This window comes from Nuphar pumila, chromosome 12 (assembly GCF_984573655.1).
Source record: "Nuphar pumila chromosome 12, dmNupPumi1.hap1.1, whole genome shotgun sequence".
In the NCBI taxonomy this organism is placed as follows: domain Eukaryota; kingdom Viridiplantae; phylum Streptophyta; class Magnoliopsida; order Nymphaeales; family Nymphaeaceae; genus Nuphar; species Nuphar pumila.
Window position 1 is genome coordinate 22,924,926 of NC_143260.1, and position 9,616 is coordinate 22,934,541.

At 36.6% G+C, this 9,616-nt stretch overlaps 1 long non-coding RNA gene across 4 annotated transcripts; it reads right to left on the minus strand.

The window, feature by feature from the left end:
• Positions 1 to 5,350: 5,350 nt before the first annotated feature.
• Positions 5,351 to 7,660, minus strand: LOC149820303 (uncharacterized). 4 transcript variants are annotated; one of them, XR_016426814.1, is made up of 4 exons: positions 7,307 to 7,660; positions 7,007 to 7,154; positions 6,570 to 6,651; positions 5,351 to 5,686 (listed from the first exon to the last, which is right to left on the minus strand). It is a non-coding gene; the product is annotated as an uncharacterized LOC149820303 (long non-coding RNA). The 4 variants fall into 4 exon arrangements; XR_016426816.1 differs by having other exon boundaries at positions 5,351 to 5,741; XR_016426818.1 differs by having other exon boundaries at positions 6,570 to 6,647; positions 7,260 to 7,660.
• Between the last annotated feature and the right edge of the window lie 1,956 nt (positions 7,661 to 9,616).

Consider the following 9,616-nt stretch of genomic DNA (forward strand, 5'->3'; position numbering starts at 1 on the left):
CCCACATGCGTTATATTGTTAAAGTTTCAAGTTATAGGTAACTAAACACCGTACCTTGTCAATGACACTTCCACATTTCATCTTGTTGTACATGGGATTATGAATGTCTTATTGTTTTGTCGTACATGGATAGGTTTGTCTTTTTACCATGCCATCGTGTACTTTTCCAATTTCTCTCATTTCATCTGATCAATCTCTAACAATATTCATCACCAACGTACGTGTTGCTTAACATCATATTGTGTCATCCATATTTTCAAACATCTTGTTGACCGCAATGCCTGGTATAAATCAAAATAAATATCTACTTGAGGGGTAGTTTTGCCTTTTTACCCTCACTATTGTGAAGTCCTTGTTGGAGACGATAGACTCGCTTAGTTCCCTAATGATAATTAAAATTTGCAGAAAACCCACAAACATCGTTTAGTTAGATTTACAAAGATAATAAGTAATTGAACATCGTATCTTATCACACATTTTCATATTCCTTCTGGTTGAAGATGGCACTATGAATGACTTGTTATTTTTTCAAGTGATGATAGGATTGTCTTTTACACCACCACCATAAGGGTAGGATTGTCTTTCTACACAACCAATGTTCTTGTTGGTTAATATTATATTATGTCATCAACATTTTCAAACTTGTTCTTGTTGACCACAACAGCATGTATACATAGTCATAGAAATCATATTCAGGGGTAGTTTTGTTTTTACCCAGACCATCGTATAGTCCTTGTCGAAGACTAGACATCGGCTAGGTTCGCTAATGATAATTAAAGTTTAGTTAAAACTTACAAACATTATATAGTTAAAGTTTTAAGGACAATAACTTAATGAACATCGTATCTTGTCACTCACAGTTTCATAATCCATCTTGTTGAAGATGGCATTATGAATGTCTGGTTGTTTTCTCACGTAAAGGTTATGCTTGTCTTTCTACCCTGCAATTGTGTAGCCACCTTATTTCTCTCATTCTGCCCGATCAATCATCATCAGCAGCCATCACCAAAATGCTTATTCTCGAATATCATCTTCTATCATTCACACTTTTAAACTTTACCTTATTCAACATGGCGTCATGCAAACCAGCATCAGTTTTCTGTTCTAGGTTAGTTTTCCGTTTTAATCACATCGACGTGTGGACTTGCTATTTATTACTTTTCGCATGTTTTTCGCATACTAGACGTCAACAAAAGTACTCGTTGGAAACGATCGCATAAAAATTAAAGTATGGTGAATACCCACATGGGTTATCTTGTTAGCATTTCATTGATTATAACTAAAAAAACATTGTGTCTCGTCACACAATTTCACATTCAATCAACATAACAGTGTGTCTTATCACACACTCTTTCACATTCCGCCTTGCTGAAATGACATCAAGAATACCCTACAATTGTTTTCTTACATAGAGGTATGTTTGTCTTTCTACCCCGCCTTCGTGTAGCCACCTTATTTTTCTCATTACAACTGGACAATCACCAACAGCAGCAATCACCAAAATACTAGTTCTCGAACATCATCTCCTATAATTCACACTTTTACGTTTTATATTGTTGAACATGGCATCATGTAAACATCAATATCCTTTTTAGGTTCGGAGTTCGTTTTGTGTTTTTACCTCACCGATACGTAGACTTGGTACTTATTACTTTTCGAATGTTTTGTCACAAACTAACCATCAACAAAAGTGCTAGTTGGAAACGATCACATCAAAATTAAAGTATGGTGAATACCCACATGTGTTATATTGTTAGAGTTTCAAGTTATTGGTAACTGAACATCGTACCTGGTCAATGACACTTCCACATTTCATCTTGTTGTACATAGAATTATGAATAACTTTCTTATTGTTGTCATATAGGGATAGGTTTGTCTTTTTACCCTACCACCGTATGCTTTTCCAATTTCTCTCATTTTATTTGATGAATCTCTAACAATATTCATCACCAACATACGTCTTGCTTAACATCACATCGTGTCATCCACATTTTCAAACCTGTTCTTGTTGACCATAATGCGTTATATACATCGAAATAGATATCTACTTGAAGGGTACTTTTGTCTTTTTACCTTCACTATCGTGAAGTCCTTGTTGGAGACAATAGACCCGCTTAGTTCGCTAATGATAATTAAAATTCGGTAAAAACCCACAAACATCGTTTAGTTGGAGTTTCAAGGATAATAAGTAATTGAACATCGTATCTTGCCACATATTTTCATATTTGATCTCGTTGAAGACTGCACTAAGAAGGACTTGTTATTTTTTCATGTAACGATGGGTTAGTCTTTTTACACCATGACCATAAGGGTAGGTTTGTCTTTCTACACCACCAATGTTCTTGTTGGTTAATATCATATTGTGTCATCCACATTTTCAAACATGTTCTTGTTGACCACAACACCATGTATACATCGACATAGAAATCAAATTCAGGGGTAGTGTTGTCTTTTTACCCCGACCATCGTATAGTCCTTGTTGGAGACGAGAGACCCACTAGGTTCGCTAATAATAATTAAAGTTTAATGAAAATCCACAAATATTATATAGTTAAAGTTTTTAGGACAATAACTAAATGAACATCGTAGCTAGTCACTCAGTTTCATATTTCATCTTGTTGAAGATGGCATTAAGAATGTCTTGTTGTTTTCTCACGAAAGGGTATGTTTGTCTTTCTACCTAGCCATCGTGTAGCTATCCTATTTTTCGTATTTCATACGTACAAGTTGTTATTGTAGCTATCACGAGAGTACTAGTTGTTAAACATCTTATCTTGTAATTTACACTTCCACACCATCTTTTTGAACTCGACACCATCTATGCATCAAAATACATATTTATTTCACGGGTAGTTTTGTCTTCCTACCCCAAAACTTTGTAGTCATTGTATTTATAATTTTTGGCAGACCCTTTTCTCATGCAACTTATAATAAAAGTATTTGTTGGAATCGAAAATCAAAACTCAATTTGCATTACCAAATTAAAATATCCTCAAAACCCACGTATTATGTTGTTAGAGTTTCATTGATTATAACTACGAGAACATTGTCTTGTCATACACAATTTCACATTCCGTCAACAGAACATTGTGTCTTGTCACACAATTTCACATTTTGTCTTGTCACACAATTAAAATATCCTCAATACCCTATCATTGTTTTCTGACAGAGGGCTACGTTTGTCTTACTACCCCGCCTTCATGTAGATACCTTATTTCTCTCGTTTCGCACAGTCAATCACGAACAACAGCCATCAGCAAAATATTTGTTCTCGAACATCAATTCCCATCATTCACACTTTTACGCTTTATCTTGTTGAACATGGCATCACAGAATAATTGTTGCCTTGTTAAAAGTACTTGTCATACCGGGATAGGTTTGTCTTCTTACCCTGCCAACGTGTAGCTTTCTAATTTCTCTCATTTCATCATGTCGATCTCTAACAATATCCATCAACCACGGAATTGTAGCATAACATTATATCATGTCATCCACATTTCAAACTTGTTCTTATTGACCACAACACCATGTATACATCAACATATAAATCAAATTCAGTAGTAGTTTTGTCTTTTTACTGCAACCATCGTATAGTCCTTGTGTACAAGAGACCCGCTAAGTTCGCTAATGATAATTAAAGTTTAGTGAAAACCCACAAACATTATATAGATAAAGTGTTAAGGACAATAACTACTTGAGCATCAAATAAGCATCAGCATCATTTTTCAGTTCGGGGGTAGTTTTGTGTTTTTACCACACAGATGTGTAGACTTGCTATTTATTACTTTTCGCATGTTTTTTCGCATACTAGCCATCAATAAGAGTACTCGTTGAAAATGATCGCATCAAAATTAAGGTATGGTTAATACCCACATGGGATATTTTTCTCATTTTGTACGATAAATCTTTAAAAATGGCTATCACCAACATAGTTGTTGTTGAACGTCATATTGTGTCATTCACACCTTTGCGCATGTTCTAATTGAACACAACACAGTGTACACACCGACATAGTTTTGTATCTCATGGCTAGTTTTCTTTTTTTACCCCATAATTGTATAGTTGTACTACTTATAAAAGTACTTGTTGGATGAGGGGCAAAGAAAACACAAATAGTATTCTTAGAAATACTAAACAATGACTAAACATCAGTCAAAATCAAATTGCAGCCCTTTTAGATTCAGTGTAATAAATTGTATTGCTAACATTTCCAATAATCTTCTTTAGAAAACTAAGAATTGCAGTTTAACCATCCGCCTTGCCTCCATCACTTCCGACCCATAACAATCATTAACCGTAATGATAAGATTTTCTTCTACTCCAAATTGTCTTTATATCGAGCTAGAAAATATTTGATCAATAGATACCTATCGTTAAAAACAACTACATAATATTCTTCTACTCCAAGTAGTCCTTATATGGGGCTTGAAAATATCCAATCTACACAAATCCCTGCATCTGACTAACAAAAACTTCCTACATCATGCACATGCTTTACTAGAATTGGAATTGGGGTACTGTGCAGATAGTCAAGGGCAACTAAAGATGACCTGCATGACCCTGGAGCATGAGTTGTAGCGGGCGTACGTGCATGGTATGTGGTGTTATGTATGTTTTGCTCTGTGCATAAGATCAACTTGCATTATATTTGAAATTTGATACTTTGGCAGCAACCAATCCTTGATAAAATGCACAACATATAAATCAGGAAAAAGCACCTTCTTTTTGACAAAGAAGTAAACTTAACTGTCATGAGCTGCGTATTTTACACGCTCATACAACTTCAGTTTCTTGGAAATGCCCAAGCATGTGTATTCTCATAGCAGGCAGAAAAATATTCTCTGCACATAATGACTGGCATCTCAGACATAATCAGCCAACTCAGCAACCACTAACCATGCAATCAAAATGATAACATATAACCTGGTTTAGAGCAGGTCAAGCACAGAGCCAATTCAGACTGATCAAGCCTTAAGGCTACACACTCTTGCACGTAAAGCTACCAGATAAAAGGCACTTTGATTTGCTTTCTCAATCAGGCTTGCCAAATGGACATGCACCAGACACTATTATAACAGATAATACCATGAGAATGGTAAAGACTAACATGATTTATTTGTGATGTTGGGTGCAAATCACAAGTGTACCACTTTTTTAATGCAAACCATGCCCCTTTTTTTTTCTTTTGATGGCCAAGCTGGACCCTTCAGCTGATAGCAGTTTTACTGACCATGATATCACATTCAATCCAATAAATATCATTCTTAGTATAGATAAATAGAACATTTGATAAAGGCACTCATAATAGTGTAATAAAATGAAGTTAGACAATGATGTGTTAAACACTAGGTAGAGAATTTGATCTCCAATGACCAAAATTTTCAGAAAAAAAACCTGATAAGCTTTCCTGTTTAAGAAAATCAAGTTTAAGAGGCAAGGGTAAACTATAAACAACCCAATAAAATCATGTTAAACATAGATTGAATCAAAAGCTTCCAATAGCATGCATGTGAATAAGCAATTCTGCAGAACCCAGAAAATTCTAATTCAAAAAGGAAACTAATTTTGAGTTTCACTGACATACCAACTGGTGCTAATAAGGAATAGTGTGAAACTTACTACCATTTCGGCATGCATTTCACAGCCTAGTTGTCATATTGTATGACTGCATAAAGATCGCTTGTTCCTGGAAATTTTGTATCAGTAAGTGGCATTATTTTCAAAATGGAACATTACTGGAACTGCCAGTGAGTGTAAAAAATGCATTTGTTAGAAACTATTTTCACATGATAGCTTTTTCTTGAGAAAAAACATTATATAGCCCAGAGCCACCCAGAACTTCCATATAAATTGGTCAAAAAGACTGTGACCAAAAAGCCTCACCCAAACAGTGTTAATGGCTTATTCTTCTCTAATGATCAAGAGATGAACCAGAATTTACAAACCCATATTTCAATCTCACATGGCTAAAATGCCTAGGGTTAGCTAACCACACCAAACAAGGATTCAGACAAAAATACAAAAAAGATAATAAAGATAATGGCACATACATGCATACATACGTGGATACATACATGCATACATACACATATATACAAACTCCACATGAGGCCATGATAAAAAGAAACGAGCATCTCATCTTCATGACCATGCAAAGGTGTCTGAGTGCCTTACTGAAGTTACCCTAGATGGCAAAGATTCCTTTTCATCTTCTATCACTCCATCCAAAGTGATTTTCTATGTCCAAAGACCGAGTAGGTGTTAATGTGCATTGTGGTAGATAATTCTATTTGTTTGGGATATCAAAATTCAGATGTTGACCCAGGTTAACTAGAAGGGCCCACTGTCTAGTTTGTCAGGATCATCGGGTTTCACAACAGTTTTAACACTTCTCATCCAATATTCACTCAAATTACTAACGCAATCATATTGGTCAACTCAAAATCAGTTTCAACATAAAAGAAAGATGGAAAACGTTTTAGACCAGTCTACATTCTCCAAATCCATTAGGCAGCAAACTCAGATTCAGCAAAATGAATCAATAAAGATAAAGGAGAAAAGGAACCGACCTAAGGATCCATGGCAGGCAAATCCACACCCTTCTTCAAATTGATAAATAGCTGCCCATCATAAACCTCACGAAGGAACTGCCTGGTCAGATAAATATTTTGAAGGGTTAGAATCGACAAACAAGAAAGCATCCAAGACTATCTTAACAACTAAATGAATTTACAAAAGCGTGTCAACTTCACAGACAACACATACATCACTTAACCCAGAACTTCTTTGAAGAGAACATGCAAAATCTAAAACACAAAGAACCCTACAATTCACCAATGGAAACAACCTCGCTTGAGTACAAATCATTCCAAAAGAAGATCGAAACAATAGATCATGAATTTCCTACACGAATTAGACTACAATCAAGAAAGGCGTTTGGGGGTGCGTATGCTAAAAACAAATGGATCGGGAAAAAAGAAAATAACAAACGATCAAACCGTCTTACTCGGAGAGATACACCGTCTGGCACTCCGCTGCACCAATCTCACGCGTCCCCGCGTTCTCCTGCCTCAACTTGGCACCAATCTCATGCGTCCCCGTGTCCTCCTGCCTCAACGAGCAAGAAACCACGCTGAGATCAAAACCATCGCACACTAGATCCACAAAAACCAAAACCGGAGTAAGAAAAAATGAAAATCGAAATAAAAAGGCAGGCAAACGCAGCTAAACTCATACTCGTGTACGCTCAGAAGGCGAACCCAGAGAGAACGACGAAGATGTTGAGATCAAACGGGACGCGATCGACCTCCCTCTCTGCACATTCCCAGGAATCCTCCGTCCGGTCGGGTTCCTTTCGCAAGAAGAAACACACCACGCAGCTCCGCAGCCTAGAACTCGCGTACAACGAAGGAGATCTCGAGACGAATCGCCTCGATTCGACGATCATCGCCGAGCTCTGAGCGTGGAGAGGGGAGCGGAAGGGAAGCAGAAGCCTCGCGGGAACGGAGACGAGAGTCGGCAGACGACGAAGGACGCAGACGGCGAGATTAGGGCTTCGAATGGACCGAGAATCTCAGATCGTCTCTGGTTCTCGAGGGGAAAGGGGGAGGACGACGATGCGCTCAGCGGGAGCTTCCAGAGACGTCGATGTTCTGGTTCTGGTTCTGGTTCTTGTTCTTGCATTAGAGAGTGAAAGAGGTAACGTAACGAGTTTTAAATCTGGCTTGCGGATGGCGGTTGGCACTTGGCGGGAGTACTTGCTTAATAAAGGCTTTTAATTGGGCGGAATTTATAATTTTGTCATTATCAAGAAAACCCGTATCGAGTACGCTTTAGGTGTAAACTCTGGTGCGGGTATGGATCGAATGAAATCGGTACTAATGTGGGTTGAAGAAAGCCTTTTTTAGGCCAGTCTCGGACGGATCCAATCAGATTTGGATCAGGACAGAAAATAATGGTGCTGAGCATAGTGACTAAACGCTTTTTTGGGTAAATATCGGCAGCCACTTTCTCGTGATAAAAATCAACTTTTCTTCCTTACATTTTTTGAAAAAAATGGTAATTTTTTTACTTAAAAATTAAAAGCGAGTTCATTTACCTGCGGCGCAGTCGAGAAGAACTCAAAAATATTATGTGGCAATCAGAAATGACACATGTTAAAGCTATTAAAATAATATTAAAAAATAAAATTATGCATTCTTTTTATATTTATTACAAATAGCCAATTCAAGCGTCAAGCATATCGATTTTATGTGGATAAGAATACGCACTAGTACTGAACTCTTAACCCGTCCTGACCAATTGCTATTGAGCAACTATAAAAAAATACTTTAGCTATATAATGTTTGTGGGTTTTAACTAAGCTTCAATGGGTTTTAACTAAGCTTTAACTATATAATGTTTGTGGGTTGAAATGCCTTGTATACATCAAAATACATATCGACGTGAGCGGTAGTTTTGCCTTTTTACACTGACTTTAGTGAAGTCTTTGTTGGAGATGATAGACCCGATTAATTTGCTAATGATAATTCAAATTTGGTGAAAACTCACAAACATCATTTAGTTAGAATTACAAGGATAATAAGTAATTGGACATCGTATCTTGTCACACATTTTCATATTCCATCTGGTTAAAGATGGCACTCTGAATGACTTGTTATTTTTTTAAGTAAGGTTTGTCTTTTACACCACCACCATAAGGGTAGGATTATCTTTCTACACCACTAATGTTCTTGTTGTTAAATATTATATTGTGTCATCCACATTTTCAAACTTGTTCTTGTTAACCACAACACCATTTATACATCGACTTAGAAATCATATTCAAGCATCGTCTTGTCTTTTTACCCCGACCATCGTATAGTTCTTGTTGGAGATGAGAGACCCGCTAAGTTTACTAATAGTAATTAAAGCTTAGTTAAAACCCACAAACATTATATAATTAAACTTTTAAGGACAATAATTAAATGAACATCGCATCTTGTCACTCACAGTTTCATATTCCATCTTGTTGAAGATGGCATTATGAATGTCTTGTGGTTTTTTCACGTAAGGGTAGGTTTGTCGTTCTACGCCAACATCGTGCAGCTCCAATTTTTCTTCTTTTATATAAACAAGTTGTTATTGTAGCCATCGCGAGAGTACTAGTTGTTGAACATCTTATCTTGTGATTCACAGTTCCACACCATCTTGTTGAACACAACACCATCTATGGATCAACATACATATTTATTTCACCGGTAGTTTTGTCTTCCTACCCTAAAAATATGTAATCGTGCTATTTATATCTTTTTACACAACCATTTATCATGCAACTTATAATAAAAGTACTTGTTGGAGTCGAACGTCACACTCAATTCGCATTACCAAATTAAATGTGCTCAAATCCCACATGGGTTATGTTGTTAGAGTTTCATTAATTATAACTAACAGAACATTGTGTATTGTCACACACTTCGTCAACAGAACATCATATCGTGTCACACACAATTTCAAATTTTGTCTCATTCAAGATCACATCATGAATACCCTATCATTGTTTTCTCACATAGGGTTATGTTAGTCTTTCTACCCCGCCTTCGTGTATCCACCTCATTTCTCTCATTTCGCTCGGTCA